At 40.9% G+C, this 18,839-nt stretch overlaps 1 protein-coding gene across 10 annotated transcripts in view; it reads right to left on the bottom strand.

Annotated features, from left to right (window-relative positions):
- Nucleotides 1-18,839, bottom strand: part of FAM110B (family with sequence similarity 110 member B) — a 161,578-nt gene that overhangs the window by 68,727 nt on the left and 74,012 nt on the right. For 8 of the 10 annotated variants that reach the window (XM_066266161.1, XM_066266163.1, XM_066266160.1 and 5 more), the window contains one exon: nucleotides 2,523-2,609. The gene's annotated coding sequence lies outside the window, so the exon portion shown is untranslated. Of the gene's footprint in view, nucleotides 1-2,522; nucleotides 2,610-5,059; nucleotides 5,202-8,361; nucleotides 8,491-18,839 lie in introns of those variants that run through there. The other 2 variants (XM_066266166.1, XM_066266167.1) reach the window with 2 other exon arrangements.

The following is an 18,839-nucleotide window of genomic DNA, read 5'->3' as shown; positions in this document are numbered from 1 at the left end:
GAAACTAAAAACACAGGGAACATTTTAACCTATCTCCAGACACTGCAATCACATGAATAATGTGTAGAAATTGCTGTTTGTGTATTCCTTTAAAGATGACTTACATATACATTACACAGGAGGTTGAAAAACTAAAAAGTTTGACCAAGAGAATATTATTACAAGGTCATTGTATGCCTTCATTTTCTTTTTCAGTTTGCTTAAACATGGGACCACTTTAAAAAGGATCTACCTTGTATGCTAAGAACAAATCTTAAGTGCATGCATGGAGGAGCAGCAAGAAATGTTAATGATAATATAATACACGTGTCTTCATAAATCTACTAACCTATAATTTAAGAGCTCAAAAAATAACCAAGTTTTAGTGAACTTTAAATGCAAAAATGATCCAAAACAATTGAACACATTTGTATAATAAAACAAAAACTATGCTTTTCACAATTTTTAAAGTTCTAAATGTTTCTATCCTATTTATGGGAAAACCAAAATAAAAACAACTTCAAGTAACTTGCATACAATGACCTACTTGAGAATTAGAGGTAGGGGCCGGGACTTAGTGTCTACAACTTCCGTGACACAGGGTTTATGAATCACATGGTTAAGTACTTTCTAATCTTCCCAATTTAAGACCTAGCTAAATAATGATACTGACGAAGCTCAAGATGGCTATGCCTCTAAAGATAACTGACTACCTTCCCCAGACAGTTCATCTGGGAGGAAAAGGAGGGGCCTCCGCTTCTTGAATGCCTATGCTGTACCAGGCACTTCACAGAGCTGTGCCATGTAACCTTTTCCTCTACCTACTAGCTTGCTGTTATTCTTATCTGAAATACGAAAAACGAAGGCTTAGAGAAGCCCATTAGCAGGGCTGGTAAGCAGTGAAGCAGAGGTTACATCCTTGTCTACTCAAGCCCCCAGTTCTGTCCTCACCCCAGGGCTGCAAGTTCACCTGCTATCAGGAGCCAGCTCGGTAAGCATTAACATCACCCAGCTGGGTATCAGAGTAGCGCTGCTGAGAAGCATGAGGGGGACCATCAGGCCCCTGTTTGCAAGGGACTTTTTCTGCTTTTAGCACTTGAAAGTCCTATGTCCCAGAAAAGCCCTCACTATGGGCAAACCTGGATGAGTGGGTTCCTAGAATGATGCATACTGGAGAAGACAACCCTATCAGAGGCATTCCCCATTAAATTCACCTGTGCTCAGGTGCATTCTACCCCTGGGCTCTAACGGGTCTAGGAATGGGCGACACTGAGCTTCTTCCAGCCAACAGGAGTCCAGGCTTTCATATCAGAACTTCTAATATGTGGGATAAGAAGATAAGGTAATGTGGTGAGAAGAGTGATGGAATTCTGGGTATATCACTGAGAGGTCTTGTTGGCTTTCCTTTGATTGACTCTTTCTAGAGATTATAGAATTGCATCTGGCACAGGGTGATTCTTACTTGTCTGACTAAGTTAGATTCTGAGGTTCCTGGAGAACATTAACATCTACCTAACAATGTCCTGCATAATGCCATAATAACAAACTATACATGCATGGCACACTAAATAAGCAATGGTAATTCACATATGGAGGCTGGAGAGGAGACTTCATGAAGGCTATCAATCAAATCAGAGCACACGGTCACTGGGGAACATGGTACCAAGGTTAAGATCCTGCGTTCTCATGAGAGCTGCTCTTGACCACTCTTCAAGCTATTGTGGACATGAGTTAGCTAGAGAGCTGCCTCTCAGTTACCTCAACACTTCCAATCTCCTGATTTGATGATTCTGAGCTCTCAGGCCCTCTGTAAGAGAGGGAACATCTGTACCTTGAAGTTCCTCCATTTCCTCAGCTCTTCCATGGATCTGGTCATAGGACGTTCCCAGGCTCTCCATCAGCTTTGGAGACCAGGAAGAAATCCTGGGAGTGGCGTGGATATGTGGCCAAGTACCCAGCAGTGTCTTCTATTGGGCACACACATGCCCAAGTCTGCTGGCTTGACTGTCCCCCAACACCTGCCCCACCTCTCGGACTGTCCCACAGCTGGCACATAGGGTCCACTCTCTCCACATGGCGTCCTTTGGGAGGCTGCCCTGCAAAGATCACTCTCCCCCAAATTCCCAAGGCACTTGCTGCTGGGCTCATGCCATTTTGTCTGTCAGAATACACAATCTCATTTCCCAATCACAGACAGTGTATTTCTCACTGGAGTATGAAGATATCCATTTTTTTATATATGTTCTTCAAATCCATGCACCGCTATATACCTGATTAAAGGTAAATATAATACAGTTTTAAAAACTATAACTACTAGTAGATATGTAGAAGATATATCATGGAAACCTTTGGGAAAACAAATTGTCATTATTGTTATTTGGTCCTGGCCAGGACCTCAAAGGAGGGGACTCCTTTTTTTTTCTTCCAGACAACAAACTATCTGAAACCGCAGCCTCTTTGTCTTAACGTAATAATGACACAGGTTTTCAGAGAGAATCAATACCTTCTGCTGGGAATGGATCAAAACAAAGCCATATACTTACTTGAAAGGAATGAGTATTTTATGGCTGGTAGGCAGAAGTTACAGGGAATCTTTCCTTTCTTAACATACTCTCTGCAGCATGAAAGACCTAAAGATAAAGAAAGAAAAGACTGCTATTGCTGTTTTATTCGACAAAAATAGGCAGGCTATTTATATATATATATATATATATAATAGCAACATAAAATAATAATCCTTTTAAAAATCGATCAACAAGTTTCAAAAAATAAATAACAAACTTGTAGGTAAACCAAAATGTGTTCGTTTTTACAAACTTCACTTAGAACAAGTGTTTTGCTCACTTCAACTATATATATATATATATATATATATATATATATATATATATATATATATTTTTTTTTTTTTTTTTTTGTATTTTTCTGAAGCTGGAAACAGGGAGAGACAGTCAGACAGACTCCCGCATGCGCCCGACCGGGATCCACCGGGCACGCCCACCAGGGGCAACGCTCTGCCCACCAGGGGGCGTTGCTCTGCCACGACCAGAGCCACTCTAGCGCCTGGGGCAGAGGCCAAGGAGCCATCCCCAGCACCTGGGCCATCTTTGCTTCAATGGAGCCTTGGCTGCGGGAGGGGAAGAGAGAGACAGAGAGGAAGGAGGGAAGGGGTGGAGAAGCAAATGGGCGCTTCTCCTATGTGCCCTGGCCGGGAATCGAACCCGGGTTCCCCGCATGCCAGGCCGATGCTCTACCACTGAGCCAACCGGCCAGGGCCTCAACTATATTTTTTAAGGAGACATTTAACCATAGAGAGCGATTATACAGAAAGAAGAACATAAAAGTCAAAGTATGAGAAGTCACATAAATAAAGGTTTACAGGATGTCATCTCATTTCTGGAACTGAGTCTGAATCGACCCAAGGTGTGCAAGATAGGCTGTTAGAGCTTCAAAGGGCCGGAGAGGCCCTTTGGTACACAATCCCCGCTTCAGAACAGGAGCCTGAGGCCCACTCAGGGACCAAGTTCTGTTTGAGGTTCTGGGGGTTAAGGCCAAAATCTCTGACCTCAGCATCTCCATCCCTGAAAGAGGAGACTGACTGCAATCAATACTATCTCAGAATGTCCCACTGGGATGGCAGTTGCAGACACTTGAGCAAAATCCTCAAGGCAGTGAGGAAGTGAGCCATGAGTCTACTGAGGGAAATAATTTCCAGGCGGAGGGGGCAGCCAGGGCCCTGGGGGGGAGGGTGAACAGAAGTGGCATGAACCAACCAATGGAAAGCAGGTGACAGGAAAGCTGATGAAGGATATGGGGAATATCTACTTAAAAGAGTGTAGAAAAGGAGGCCAGAAAGGAGCAGGCAGAGACAGGAGGAACTAGAGGGGAGACCATCAGGGTAGAGAGTGGCTGGCTTAGTCCATCAGCTGAGAACACCTCCAACTCAGAGTAAGGGTTGGGGCAGGATGGCTTGTGGAAAAGGAGTGTGGAAGCCGACCTGGGCAAAACACTATGGCATTTAGGATGGATCTGACTGTATGTCCTGCAGCATCAGAAATGCAGCCTCTGTTTTCTTGTAAACATTTCACTGGTGGCAAGATCTAATGCAAATATGCAACTCTGAGAGTGGACTTTCCCTCCAGTGTTGGCAAGATTTAAAATATGTCTAAATTTAATTAAATGTATAAGGAAAGCAAAAGGCCTTAATCCTAGTAAGGTTAAATGCAAGTGTTATAGTCAGAGCTCAAATTTTACAAGCTTGTCTTTAATAAGCACATGCAAAACAAATGACTTTAATAACTGAGTTAAATAAATAAAACATCAACATGAGTTCAATAGCAAATGATGATTCTTGGCAATGCCCACAGTAACGAAAGTATTCTGCAAGTCCTTTAAGCGCTTTTTAAAATTTCCAGATACCTTGAAAATTTTTTCAAATCCCATACGATGTAAACGTATTAAAATAAATAAAAATACTTCCACACCAAACAATCTAACGTGTATTCTAAGAAGAGATAGTAGGAAAAAAAAGTTTATACAGTTGACGATTAATCATGGTTTTGAACAGTGTAGGGCAACTTATACGTGGGGTTTGTTCAATAATTACCTGTACTGTTTTCTACGCTCGGCTGGGAGTCCACGCATACAAAGGACTGACTGCACTGATCTAGGCCATTTTCTCTGGGGGACTTGAGCATCTGCATATGTTGGTATCTGCAGCGGGTTTCTAGAGCCAATCCCCTGTGGATACTGAGGGTAGTTAAATTTTCTGAGAGTCAGAAAGTTGTATGTGGAGTTTTGAATATGCAGGGAGGTTCAATACTCTTAACCTTCACATTGTTCAAGGGTCAACTGATTATGTTTGATACAGATCACAAAGAAGACATAGTGAAAGTTGATATAAAATATGAAACAGCTCTGTGGCCCACACCTACCTCCACTTAACCTTCACAGCAGAGGATGTGGTGCCAGATGAGTGGGAAACGGTTCATTCTGGATCAGGCCTGACTAGGTCTCTTCTCCTGAAGCCCTCTAGCTCCCCCACCTTTCTAGAGAGCTAGTCACCCCTGCTTGGACTCACCGAGCTAAGTGTTCTGTTCTTCTCCTTCACTCCCTAGTATTATGTTTTTGCTGACTCTCCTCAGTAGGCTGCTTCTTGCAGGGTAGGCTGTGTCTTCTCTCGCTAAGGCTTTAGCACAGAACCCACCACATGGAAGGTGCCCCTAATTATTGAATAAAATAGTAGAAGAAAAAAATAAATACACTTAGATGACAGACCTAATGTCTCTTCAAATATTTTTCTTTTTATTGTTCTTCTTTTTCCAATTGAGAGGAGGGGAGATAGAGAGACATACTCCTGCATGTGTCGTGGCCAGGATCAACCCAGCAACCCCCAGCTGGGGCCGATGCTCTGCCCATCCAGGGCCATGTTCACAACTAAGCTATTTTTAGTACCTGAGGCAAAGACTCCACAGGAAGCCATCCTCAGCACCGGGGGCTGCCATTTAAACTAATCAAGCCATGGCTGCAGGAGGAGTAGAGAGAGATAGAGAGAGAAGGGGGAAGGGGAGGGTAAAGAAGCAGATAGTAGCTTCTCCTATGTGCCCTGACCAGGAATTGAACCCAGGACATCTATACACCAGGCTGATGCTCTACCACTGAGCCAAGTGCCCAGGGCCTCAAATATTTTTCTAATCTAGGAAAATTTAGTAGAGTCAACTCTAAAATATATATTGTTAATGACAGAACTCTCTCAGTCCTTTTCACACCACAGATGTCCAAAGGACCAGCCGCAGAGCCACCTATCCTTCTACTTCCAATAGCAGGTGTTGCCCATCGCTCCGTCCTTTCTACAATTATTTCAGGCCTGTTCAGCCAAGCTTCTTTGTGACCATTATAGGCTACATGAAGTGCTTTTCATTTTTAAACTGATGAACATTTATCCCTGCTATGATTAAAAGTGCCTAGGAGAAAATGTTTGAAAGTATTACTTATAACAGGTACTGTTTTCAAAAAAATATTATGTTTTATACTCTAGTTCCTGCTAACAGACCGATTTGATGGGTCAGAAATGTCATTCTCTCATCAATAAATAGCTCTGAAATTACAAGGGCAGAAAACAAAATTTTAAAGGGCCCAAGAGATTTATTTTATTATCTCAGAAATATATATTCTTTTTAATGTAGTTAAAAAATGTTAAGATGGAATTCTGGTAAAGTTAAAAGTGCAGATTTTGTTATTTTGCAAAAATATAAAGAACATTTCATTTGATGCCATTAGAAAAAACGCCCCTTTAGTATATGTTAGAAGGTCCTTTAGGCCACCATAGTACTGTACACAATATACATGTACCACTTATGTTACATTTTGAAGAAGTCTCTTCTAGACATTGAGAGTCTTTTAAGACTTGATCCTTGAGAGTCAACATCACTTAGAATAGTCCCCACAGCCTCCAGTGGCACATCATTTAACGGGTCTATGCTTACAAAAGGAAGTGAACAATTTTCACATTTGACAATAGTTTGCTTTTAAGGCAGTCTATTTCTTAGAAATTCTCTAAGACCAAAGTAATTTAGGAAGTATTTCAGGAGATGAAGAGAAGGAGAGGGAAAAACAATTATGGAATGCTATCAATTTATTCTTCCCCAAACGAGCATCCAAGCCTAACTATGGACACAGAGAAACGGTCATTATTCTCCACACCCACGGCAGGAGCAGAGAATGAAGGCGTGAACCGGGAGAGCGGTGTCTGGACATGTGAAGAAGAGCAACAACACTGTCATTGAAACTGCTTCCACCACTGCTACGACCTACTGAAATCTGAACGGGGGCCGGGAGGTTTACAAGGAAATCTAAAGAAAAGATCTAAAGAAAAGTAAGCACTCAGTAGAGTGCCCTTTCTCACATTTGTTTCAGCACACATGGTATCTTAAAACTGAACACAGTAGATTCCTTAAAGTCATAAAAGACCCTGTATTACAATAAACAACTATCAAACTTTCTCATTACAGACAATACTGTATTATAACAAATAAATGACAATCTTTCATAATAGTCCTTAAAACTGATACTTGAGTGAGATACTACATTGGAAGATTTATTGCACTTCAGGATGGACTAGGGAGGGCATTTGGGAGGGGGCAGCGAACACAGTTAGTTCTATAAAGTTTTCCTCTACCAAAGAATACACTGAACCCCTTTAGCCAGCATACAGTTTTAAATCAAAGCAGTACTATTAATAAATACTTAAATGGCAGTGTTTGGCTCTTCAGGAGCAGGGAAATAATTCCTGCTAGCTTTCAGATATCAGCAGGACTCTCCACTGGTATCAGACGCATGGTGGCAGCCAGCCAGCCGTGTGACTGGTGACTCAATACACAAGTTTCTGTGGTCTCCACAGTCTGATAAGGTAAGCACATCAATATTTAAGTTTGAGGACTCAATGGTAGCACGGGCTCTTCTGAAATAAAATAGAACTCTATGGAAAAGGTACACTGAGAAACAAAAACTCACACTGTACTTGTCTGGGTATCTTTAAAGTCAGCCTTGTCTATTTAAATATTTTTCCTTCAGAATTTACCATCTTTATTATAGAATTTAATATTACCTATTGTTTGATTTGGAAAATAATCCATCAACCATTAACAGAAATTTAAAAATGTTGTCAAACATTAGTCTAGGTGGTAAGAACCCCACCTTCCTGTGATTAATTTCAACTCCTAAAGCAACATCCCTTTTTAAAACAAAGCCCGGAGTCAAAAATTCTCTGCTTGGCGCAGCTGAATACACACCTATAAATATTTTTGGCAGAATGGGATATGCCATCATTCTCTATGTTAGAAAGGCTTAAGGAAAACTACAAAAGAAGAAACAAAGAAAACCATCCAAAATGAAGGCTGCACTCATCTTGGAAGAAACAATAGCACATTACTTCTCCTATGATGCTGCACTGACATCAGGAAAATTGCTGCCCTGTCCTAATTAAAGTGTGTTTCACTGAACTCTCCTTGATTACTCATTATTCAGGGGAGCCTGGACTCATTGCACACAAAGTCACCGGACACTGAAACACACCTCCAAAGACACCTAAATTGATGCAACATCGGGCTTTCCAAAACAGAAGAGAACCAATGAGAATCACTCCCCAGCACATGCACTCTTGAATCCCAGGTGAAAACAACATTCCTTCATGAGCAGAGTAGCTGTTTACCAGCCAAGCCTTCTCTAAGAGAACACATTTTGGTGTGTAACGCGGGACCATGTATGCAATGTATGCATGCTATTAACAAAAAAGCAAGATTAAATTAAACAGATGACACGATGAGCACGCTTTCTTTCATGCATGGCTGTGTTCTTCCTGTGAGATAAAGACTCAGTAATTACCATGAACTGAAACTTCCCCACTGATCTCCTTTGGCAGCTGGCAGTCGGTGACTGCCGACGCTCTACAACAAAGAACGCCTTCTCTTCGGTGCCTTCTTCCTTCTTTAACGTTACCAGCTAAGCACCTCCACCGTTGCCTGAACACAGTAGAGTATCTCTGTATCTATGTCTCCAATGCATAAAGAGTACAGTGGAAACCTATCAAACTGGCGAGCAGCGATGCTAGCAACCAATGAGGAGAGGCTCAGGCAGAATCCAGCACATGCTCTCTGCGGCGCAGGCTGTCACCAGCGTTTAGCAGGCTGCTAATCTAATTATAGCTAGTTTGCTAGCACAGAGCTATTGAAGCAAAGCACACGAGCAAATTAAATTTTAATAAATTAAACCCCACAGACAAAAAGCATCTTGATTTCCTGTCATTTTAGAATTAATGTGTCACCTCATAAACTGTAGGTGATTTTTAAAGTACATTCTTGTTTTTCCTCCAATCCAGAGAAACAAAGAGTGTGGTTCAATCTAGCGTACAGTGCTGCCAGCTAACTTAAATTACAGATTCCAGCACGGAGGAAAAAATAATGAAATCAACAGCATATTAGCAATCAGGCTAGAAAATCTTGGTCTTACTTTATTTACCCTGATTAGCAATTTGCCACTTACTTGTCTCAAAGTGATAATTAGTCTCCCTCATACTTTGAAATACCATGCAAATTCGGTGCATAATGGAAAAGTGCTAATCAAGGTGTCAGAAATCATAATCTTGATGACAGTGATGAGTAATAATTCAGAGCTACCAGAGATGGAAAGAGATATCAGAAACCATTGTAAAAACAAACATTAAAGAAACGTGCCTATTCTTGAATCCAGGTCAAATTATTAAGGAGTTCAAATTATTGTGGAGTTTCTGTATGATCTTCAATAAAGTATTAACTAATTTGCCTAGATTAAGCCTAAAATGATGAGCTGTTATCAAATAAGATACTTATTTTGAATCTGTGCTGAGGCTAACATTGAGTAAAACTCAAAGCTAAGAAGAAACTGGAAACCCTTCACCTACACAAGCAACAGAGTTCAAAGTAAATTCTGTTAACTTCTATGACTTATGATAACCAAACCAAACTTGATGATATAGTTAGTATAACGATATATTAGACAAAATTAGAAATTTTTCTGGTCAGATGGACCACAAATTTTGGAGAAGGTAAAAGAAAAAATTTTAGACTTTATTGTATATATTTAAATTTCTCTCTTAAGAAAATGATCTGTGTACTACTTGCTTGTATGCCCCTTGACCTTCTTGAGTTTTCATAAGCCTTTAATTATTAGTCTAAATACCATTATTTACAGCATATATTTTCAATAACAAAAGTCTGCCTACTGAATAATTTAATGGTAAAATTAGTTCTAAAAGCCAAATCCTGTGAATGGCAGTTTGATGCATAGGTGAAAAGTTTCTATTCTTACACTGGAACAGCCATACTACCTGGGTTTACATTCTGGATCAGCTACTTCCTACCTGTGTGACTGGGGAAAAGTGACTGGATTTTTCTGTGTTTCAGAGGTTAAAATGGGAGACATCTTGCAGAAGTATTGACAATGACCTGTAAGCACTTAGGATAGGGACTGTCACTGAGTAAGTTCTAAAGTAAGCTATTATTAATAGCAGCAATCTTTTCACCACACCAGATTGTCTACCTTCTTTTCCAGTAACACACTACTTAAAAAAGAAGTGTCTGAACACTTCTCCATTGTAAGGTTTTATCAGAAACACCACTTAGATAATTAATAGTGACAAGCTGGTGTCAGACTTGATTAATCATACAGAGCTGTTATGGGTCTTTACTGAGGTAAGAAAAATTACTTCACCAACTTCTTTTTGGCTATCTAATAGTCACTAATTTCACTTAATTCTATATGAACCGATCTTAAAAGGAATTTTCAGTAAATTATGGGCTGACAGTTATATTTCACTAATGACTTGCAGTGTAGATTAAATGGTATGACACACATGAAAAGTGTTTTCTATAAAATATAAATTATGGAAAGTTTGTAATGAGGTGTTTGATTTAATTTGAAATGATGAATTTATGTGAAAAGGACAGAAGGTAGCCTGCAGACTCTTTACTTATTGGTTTTCCCTTTCTTCTCAATACGTCCTACAAATTAACAGTCCTGGGTTGATATTAATCAAATCTGTTAATCTGTTTAAATATTAATTTTCATAATTCCCAGAAATTCTATGTTCTACAAGTCAAGCTCTAATCCAGTGATAACATGTAAACTTCTCATTTTCGTAGTCTTGTTTTGTTTTGATTCTTATTTGAAAACCTTTACAAAATGCTACATCCTCAACAACCATTATGATCTGTGTGTGTGTGTGTGTGTGTGTGTGTGAGAGAGAGAGAGAGAGAGAGAGAGAGAGAGAGAGAGAAGGACAGACAGACAGGAGGGAAAGAGATGAGAAGCATCAATTCTTTGTTGCAGCACCTTAGTTGTTCATTGACTATTTTCTCATTTGTGCCTTGACCAGGGGGCTACAGCAGACCAAGTGATCCCTTGCTCAAGCCAGCAACCTTGGATTCAAGATGGTGAGCTGTGCTTAAACCAGATGAGCCCTCGCTCAAGCCAGCAATCTCAGGGTTTTGAACCTGAGTTCCTCTGCGTCCCAGTCCGACACTCTATTCACTGAGCCACTGCCTGGTCAGGCTATGATCTGTTCTAAGGCACTAAATATTCCCAGGGATTAATAGTAGCTGTGGAAAAGGAATATTGACTAAGGGGCAGTTTTTCATTCTTCAATCTTTGCATACCATAAACTGTTTGGGAAATTAGGGAAAGAAATGGTATAGCTCATAAAGGAAAGCGAAGAAACTCATGGTCCGTAAATTCAAGAGTGGAAAAACTGCATATAAATGTAGACACAAACACAAACTTGCAGAACATGATGGAGACATGCCTGCTAAAGAAGATGCCTGTGCTACCTCAAAGCACCGTCCATGTGAATTGTCACAGCACAATTACCATTGTCAGGAGCTAAGTTCTCCAAGAGGAATTGGCTCCCGTGATTTAGCCTACGGCACAGCTCCCTGGAGGGTGCCAGGATACAGACTAGTAACACTTTCAGGCACTTATTTAGGAAACAGCCAACAGCTCTGCCTTCTTCATTTTACAGACTGCAAGCTCAAAAAAAGGAGCACTTTTAAAAAGCTGTTTGATTACTTTGTCTCATGCCCATTTTGTGTAAGACATTAAGCAGACATATTCCAAGAAAAAGAGGCAACTGTCCCTTCTTAGGTCTTAATCTTTTGGCATGTTTAGAACAAATATTTGTCTGAAACTGGCAACAGTTAATTGATAATCTTTCTTACTGCCATTCTACTAGGTGAACATATATATTTTTTAACCTCTGGAATAAGCGCTTTTGTCTTAGAACTTCAATCAACTCTCCCTTGAATCTGAAAAGGCATTAATTCACTCAATAACTAGTCTTAGGTACCTACTATGTGCAAGGTCTGGGGGGACATTGGGAATAATGAAGGCAGTGGGACAGTGGTCTGATTCCCAGTGGAGCATCCATTCTAATCAGGGAGATAAACATTACGTGACTCGTTAACAACTGAGTGAGTATTACAGGTAAACTGCTGCACAGGCTGCTATGGAAGCTCGTGAGTAGGCAGCGGGTGTGGAGAGTTGGTCTCAGACAGAAGGAGGCTTCTGGCTGTGTGTGGGGAGGTCCATGAGGGCTGCTAAGGTCCCGAGAGGCCAGGCAGCACAAGATGGCGTGCAGACAGCTGCAAACAGCTCACCAGAGTGGAAGAAAAGGATTAGGTCAAAGCCCTCTGGAAATCTGACTGCCGATTCATTCTCCCAGTTCTTCCTACTACGTAATAGGTTCCCGTTGCCTTCCAAGTCAAAACCCTCACCTCACCCTTCACTGCACAAATAACACAATGTGTACGTTTCACATGCTCTACAATGGGCAAGTGGGAGCAGGCGGTCACTGGAATGGGTTTATCTCATTGAAAGGGCTTCCTCAAGTTCTGTTTTGACTCCCTAACCTTGGAGAATAAGGAAAGGAAAAAGCCTATGTACTGAGAATTTCCACACTGAACTGTTACAGCTTTCTCCCCTTGAAAAGAAATCGGGTTCACACACTAAAAATGATTCACGGCTCTCACCTAACTTCAGACTAGTCAGGATATTGTGACGAAAGTGTCTCAATTTGAGTTGTTTGTGAAACTCCATGTCGCTGGAAGGGAAGCAGGGCAGTAGTTTCTGCTCGGAGGAACAAGGACCTGGGTGTGGGGAGGCCTGAGCACAGGCTGGGCTACCAAAGCTGATATACCTCCCAGTTGACGGAGAACACCCAGCCCAGGTCTACTTCCCAGCGCTGCCAGGAGAGGGGAAGGGGCTGCAGTCCAGAATGGCCCAGGGTGAGCCTCAGACCCCAACCCACAACAAGAGTGGTGGGTAAGTGAGTGATGGAACAGACGGCTGTAGCATTCCCTTTCTGCTGTGGTACTTCAGGCCAACAACTCAAACTCACAGCACGTGGAACTGGGAGAGATGCTATCAAGCAGCTCCTGTAAACTGTGAGGGCTCAGCACACCTCCCAACCCAACGCCAGGGAAAGGCATGAATACTCATGCAGTGCAAGTCTCACTGCTGGGCAAGCATACAGGTCATCAGTGCCCCTTCCTTCTCTGCTTCTCTGTTCAGAACACCCACACATAAGCCTTTTTTTTTTTTTTTTTTTTTGAGAATGTGGCATACAGGGCATAGGGGGTACTCAGTGCAGTTGAAATGCAGCTGGCCTGGGAAAAACAGAATCAGGCTGCTGCAAATTACTCCAGCTGCTACAAAGGCCACACACAGCCCTCAGCTCCCTCTTCTTGGGTTATTAGAATCCTAATCTGTTTACCACGAAGTGATCCCCCTGCCTGAATATAGCCTCAGAGTCCCCCTTATACGTCACTGTGGGACACCATTGGCACTTCAGCTCTGGGGGTCTCCTGGGAAGCCTCCCGCCAAGGAATACGATTATGTTTGGACAATCATCTTGCGAGGCTCCATAAGCAGACTGCGTGAGTCCTCCTGTAGGGTACACTTTATAGTTCAGGTGGGCACCTGGCAGTGTCTCAAATCCTTGCCAATACCATTCATTGCCTTTTTTTTTCTTCTAGTGATTCATACAGTGTCTGTAAAGTCATGGTGCACTTTTGACTGGTCCCAGGAAAGCAACAAAAGACTATAGAAATATGAAATCTGCACCAAATAAAAGAAAAACTCTCCCAGTTTCATACCTATTCAGTGCAGTTCGATGTGGGCTCACGCACAGATTTTTTAGGGCTCCTTAGGTAGCTATACCATATAGCCTCTACAGGCTCATCACTGACTGATGGCCTACCAGAACAGGGTTTCTCCACCAAACTGCTGGTTTCCTTCAACTGTTTATCCCACCGAGTAATGTTATTCCTATGTGGTGGTACTTTGTTATAAATGTGCCAATATTCACGTTGCACTTTGGTCACGGATTTGAATTTAGTGAGCCACAGAACACACAGAACTTTCCTCTGTACCGTCCACATCTCAACTGGCATGGTCGTGGGCTGCTCCGCTGTATACATGGTGTTATGTCATCATCTGCGCACGTGCACATGCTGCCACATCATCCTACAGAAACTGGGAGGATTTTCCTTTTATTTGGTGCAGATTTCACATTTCTATCGTCTTTTGTTGCTTTCCTGTGACCTGTCAAAAGTGCACCATGACTTTACGGACACACTGTATTTTAAGCAAAAGCTTTGTGGAAGAACTTCAAGTATGCGTGGCATGAATGTCCATCATTATGTTTTAACATTACAAACTTTGAAAGATTAGACTTTTATCTAAACAAATATGTAACTACAAGAACATAATTTGTTATGAAAGTCATCTGGGGCCTTTCTGACCCCTTTAAAGTCAGTAGAGGTGAAAGGATAGTTGTCTTGAAAATGGGTCATATCAAAACTTCTGAGGTCATACCCTGAATGACACTCTTTGGGCAGTATTATGTTGCTAGAAAAATACACACTTATCTTCTACCCATTATATTTTATCCCAATCTAGTGACTCTCCAGCTGGGAACTTTGGTTACATTACTTAACTTTTCTATGTTTGACTTTTCTCATCTGCAGCATGAGGATGAAGAAAGGAGTTACTATATAAAGAAAGCATTCAGGGAGTGCCCAGCATTTTGCAGACATTATCTAAGTTCTTCCTCGTTGGCTGATGACAAAATTAAAACATCCAGGCCAAATGATGTTAATGTTATTAGAAAAACTGTTCCATTTTACTGACCTTTTCTTGACCCAGAGAAAGAAATATATAATATAAACACATAACCATCATGTCCTGGGCACAACCCAGATTGATATTTTATACTGTTAAAAGTTTATTAATAATATCGAGATATTCTGGAACTTAAATAAGCACAAATATTTTTTCTGGGGTAATTTGGAAAAAGAGTTCTTGAAAACTTTACAGATGTGTATACCTTTACTTCTGGCCATTCACTCTGGGAAAAACATCCTAAGTTCACAGGTTCACATACAACAAATAAATAAAAATAATAGAAAATATGCACAAAAAATAGACATAAGGTATTTATCATACTTTCTAGAGCAAAAACAAATGAAAATCTTTTTCAACAATAGTCAATTCATTACATAAATGATGCTCTATAAATAAAAATTAGTGGAACATTATGCAGTTCTTTAAAAGTGATATTATGTATTAAGAAAGACTATTTAGCAAAGAGAAATACAGCTGAATATTAAGTGGAAGTCATAAATCAATGAATATTATGATTCTAGATTGGTAAAAATTATCTCTCTGTGTATATATACATACATGTCGGTGCATACATGCAGAGAAAATATCCAGGGGCAAATGCCACAACGTAAACAGTCCTTGTTTCTGCACGGTTGACTTGTCTGAACTGTTTACTAATGTTAAACATAAATTGTTTATTAAAACTCTGTATTTTTTCCCACCCATGGAAAAAACACTACACCTGGTAAGTTTTTAATGAGTCGCCCTCTAAAGCCTCAGGCATGGAGATTCTTGTAGCCTCAGTGCCCTAGTCTTTGGGTCTGTCCTACAGCCAGTCTAGGTGCAGCTCAGCTTTGTCAGCCAGCTGGTAAGTGACATCATCAGCAAACACGCTTTTGATGTACTAATCACACCCAGCCATAAATCAAACCATTACGGTGGGAACCAAAAGTTCAGACTGGATTGTCTGTCAGTTTTCTGATTATTATTAAACATTAGGGCTCGCCTCTGTTGGCACTGATGCAAGTCCTCATTGCTAAGTATGGCTTAGATATTTCTTCCCATAGTTATTTGGATAATTTTCTTCTTTTATTTAAAGGAATTCTTATACACTTAGAAGAAAGATATGGTCAGGTTCAAATGTCTGGAAAAAAGCCAGTAGGTTTAAGTGAAGGAGAAAATGAAAAATAATTTCTTTGGATATGAAGTTAGAAACATTAGCATGATTCAGAATTGACTGGAATCTTGGCAAGTTTCTGAAGCTTTATGGATTGTTACTACTATTGTGGGAATCAAATATAAAATATAGTAAAGCAATCACCTTTTTCAGTGTCTGCCCATATGAATTCTATTTTTACTTTCACAGTTTAAAAAGCCTTGTGACTACAGCTCCATATCATTAATATTGATAGATAATGATTTGACGGTTTCATCAGAAAGATCTTTACATTTATATGTATATATTTTAAAGAGTTTAATTATATCCAGGGACCAATTTTTTTAATTACACAATAGAAATTAATATGCAAATAGACTTGTTTAACCAAAATTTCTCTTGAAGCAAATTGAGCTCTATTCCATCTATACAGTTGAGTGTGTAATTACCTGTAAAGCCAAGATGCTTTCCCTACTGAAAATATTCACCCCCCACCCCCAGTTCCTTTAGTAAATGTTGTTTTTCATAAATGATAACGTGTTCTATATCTGGATTCTCTGTTGTTGAGAGAGAAAAACAGGGACAGACGGGAAGGGAGGGAGATGAGAAGCATTAATTCTTCATTGCACCTTAGTTAGTCATTGATTGCTTTCTCATATGTGCTTGATGGGGGGGGGGGCTTCAGCTGAGCCAGTGACCCCTTGCTCAAGTCAGTGACCTTGGGCTCAAGTCAGCGACCTTGGGCTTCAAGCCAGCAACCTAGGGCTTCCATCCAGCACATTGGGGTCATGTCTATGATCCCACGCTCAAGCTGGCAACCCTGCACTCAAGCTGATGAACCCACGCTCAAGCCGGCAACCTCGGGGTTTCAACCCTGTGATCTCTGCATCCCAGGCTACCGCTCTATCCACTGCTCCATCACCAGGTAAGGCTAGACTCCCTGTTTCTATTTTCATATATAGAGATCCTTCACCACGTTTTCTTTTACAACAAAGAAATATGCTTTCATTATGTAATCCTGCTAAGGGCAGCGATAATAACTATGAGACCTTTTCCTTTTAACAGGTATTATTCTCCTGGAAACATTTACCATTAACTGACTTTAACAGAAAAAATAACTGTGTCCTTCAAGAATGAGAGAGAAGCTATTTGAAGAGAAAGAATCCTTTGAAAATATGAGCATCTGAATAGTTTCTAAATAAAGCAGAAAATCTGTGTCACTTATTTAAGGTTGTTCCTTGGGTTAACAATTTAGGTGCTACAGACACAATAAAGAAAAAAGTTACTTCTCCATACATTACCGGACCTGATAGTATCTGAAAGTCACTTTTGCAGATGTGGGTTCTCTTTATGTAGGGCACCTTTTCTAAGCAGCATCAGAGTATCAGGGAGAACAAGCACATGGAAAAGATAAGCTTCATTACTTGTTACTTTTATCGTGTGTATGTTATTAGCTTTGAAACTGGAAGTGATCTGCAGTACATTAACTCACTTTAAGGAAACTTTCTTGGGTTTATTTTTTACTTTATTTTCACAGTCAGATTAAAACTACTTTAAATTGCAACTATTTGATTACATTCCTCTTGAATGACCGCTCATATCTTTGCCAAGTCAATGCTTCCATTCAGGGAGAAGCTATTTTAATTCCACTGTAGGCAGGTCCCTCCTAACGAAGAGAAGAGTTTAAATTCCTCTCACATAGAATGACACACGATAAATGTATTTTATCATAAAGTCTAAGTCAAGCTTACACAAGTGGTTTGCGTAGTAAATTATATAGAAGGTTTTTAAATTAATATTGCAGAAATGTTCCCTAATGGGAACAAATGGCATAATGTACCTAATGGGTTAGTGGCAAAGCACTGCAGGAGCCCAGAAGGCAGAAAGAGGAACTGCCCACCTGATTTCTTTCTTTCTTTCTTTTTTTTTTTGTTTTTTGTATTTTTCTGAAGCTGGAAACGGGGAGGCAGTCAGACTCCCGCATGCGCCCGACCGGGATCCACCCGGCATGCCCACCAGGGGGCGATGCTCTGCCCATCCGGGGCATCGCTCTGTCGCGACCAGAGCCACTCTAGCACCTGGGGCAGAGGCCAAGGAGCCATCCCCAGCGTCCGGGCCATCCTCTGCTCTAATGGAGCCTTGGCTGCAGGAGGGGAAGAGAGAAACAGAGAGGAAGGAGAGGGGGACGGGTGGAGAAGCAGATGGGCGCTTCTCCTGTGTGCCCTGGCCAGGAATCGAACTCGGGACTTCCGCACGCCAGGCCGACACTCCACCACTGAGCCAACTGGCCAGGGCCCCCACCTGATTTCTTAATGGCATCGGCTCATATTCTAGATCAGTGGTCCCCAACCTTTTTTGGGCCACAGACCGGTTTAATGTCAGAAAATACTTTCATGGACCGGCCTTTAGGGTGGGATGGATAAATGTATCACATGACCGAGACAAATGTCAAGAGTGAGTCTTAGACGGATGTAACAGAGGGAATCTGGTCATTTTAAAAAAATAAAACATCGTTCAGACTTAAATATAAATAAAACAGAAATAATGTAAGTTATTTATTCTTTCTCTGCAGACTGGTACCAAATGGCCCATGGACTGGTACCGGTCCACAGCCCGGGGGTTGGGAACCACTGTTCTAGTAAAGAAGTTTTTACAGTTTTAATCATCTTCCCACCACGTGTAAGCACAATTTTCACTTTTGTTTTTATTGTTGTGTAAAAAAAAAAACAGCTTGACTATGTGATATGAGTTAGTGCCAGGCTTTATAAAGATGGTATCTGAGATTCCCTTACGCTGAGGGTGGGGTACAGTGGTGGAGGAGGGGGTAAGTCTTAGTTAATTTTATTTTGTCTACAATGGGCACCACTCACACAAATGAGTGGATCCTGACTTCTCTGGGTGAAGGAAGTAAAAAAATCTTACAAGCATTGATCCCAATTGGTTGTGACGGGTGGTCAAGTTGGTAGGAATCAATATTCCAACTCCCTGAGATGCACCAGGTGAGACAGCCAGG

The sequence above is a fragment of the Saccopteryx bilineata genome, chromosome 3, assembly GCF_036850765.1.
Source record: "Saccopteryx bilineata isolate mSacBil1 chromosome 3, mSacBil1_pri_phased_curated, whole genome shotgun sequence".
Classification (NCBI taxonomy): domain Eukaryota; kingdom Metazoa; phylum Chordata; class Mammalia; order Chiroptera; family Emballonuridae; genus Saccopteryx; species Saccopteryx bilineata.
This window is presented reverse-complemented; position numbering and strand designations above follow the sequence as displayed.